We start from the raw sequence: 1,074 nt of genomic DNA, 5'->3' as shown, positions 1-1,074 counted from the left end.
TGCACGACCGCGACGAACGCCGACGAGCGTCCAACAATCGCTCGTACGTCGCGTATGTTCTCTCCGTCCGCTCTTATTCGTATCCTCGTTCTTGTACCTTCGTCCGACTCTGAAACGTTCTCTTATATAAAGAAGAACGACGGCGGGTTGTTAAGGCAAGAAGGGACAGAGAGAGACAGATACGGAGAGTAACGATACGCAACGCAAGCAGTCTTAGGTTTACGTGAGCAACCCTCAGCCAGGCGTGGTCCAGGAATTGTATCCGTGGACCGCAATGTGCGTTCGAAATGTCGATGTTCATGTGTCCTGCAGTTCACACGTTGACGCGCAATTAGCTGCGTTCTTCATCGACCCACGAGCCAAGTGATCCACCGTTCAGGGTAATCTTTTATAAATTTACAACAGTTCAATACTCAAATGTACTCTTCTCGGTTCTAGCGAAGCCGAGTTCCGTCACGTTCGACCAACGGGAATCGAACGCGCAGAAGTCGCCATAGGATTGACGACACAAAAACGTTCGAAAAAAAAAGAAAACGACGAACGCGCGAAGATACGCGCGTTCGCCGGCCGGGCGTAAAGTACATTATGATATATAACAACCATCGAGATCGAAGCTCCGTTCGTCAGGAAACGACGGGGATATATACACCCGATTCTGAATCCTCTGTACAGCACACGATCTCGCGAACGAGTAAGCACGGTGGCTAGCCCATGTTATATATGTGTTTGATTCTACTCTCTCGTCCAATTATTCAAGAAACAGCGCGCGTGCATCTCTCCATCGTTCGGGTGATAGTAAAGATTCGATGGGATTCGCGCGGCCGTCCGCCTCGAGCGGTCTTTCGTCCCAATATCCAGAAGCAGAGTTTGAAAAACTCTAGCGACGGCACGGGTGTCCGACTCACGACATCGAGGTTTCGAAGCCGGCGATCCCCTCCGAACGGATGGCGACCACGCGACCGACTGAAAGCATGAAAAATCGACGAAAGATAGAACACATCTCCGTTCGGGTGGTGTTTTTTCTTTAAAAAAAAAAAAAAAAACAAAAATTCGATGGGACTCGCAGCCATCGTC

The 1,074-nt window shown here is 49.7% G+C and overlaps 1 non-coding gene across 1 annotated transcript; it reads right to left on the bottom strand.

The window, feature by feature from the left end:
• Window positions 1-228: 228 nt before the first annotated feature.
• Window positions 229-383, bottom strand: LOC126877488 (5.8S ribosomal RNA). Its single transcript, XR_007695068.1, has one exon. It is a non-coding gene; the product is annotated as a 5.8S ribosomal RNA (ribosomal RNA).
• Window positions 384-1,074: the final 691 nt, after the last annotated feature.

The sequence above is a fragment of the Bombus huntii genome, unplaced genomic scaffold (assembly GCF_024542735.1).
Source record: "Bombus huntii isolate Logan2020A unplaced genomic scaffold, iyBomHunt1.1 ctg00000176.1, whole genome shotgun sequence".
Taxonomy (NCBI): Eukaryota; Metazoa; Arthropoda; class Insecta; order Hymenoptera; family Apidae; genus Bombus; species Bombus huntii.
The sequence above is the reverse complement of the archived record's forward strand: the minus strand, read 5'-3'. Positions and strand labels throughout refer to the sequence as shown.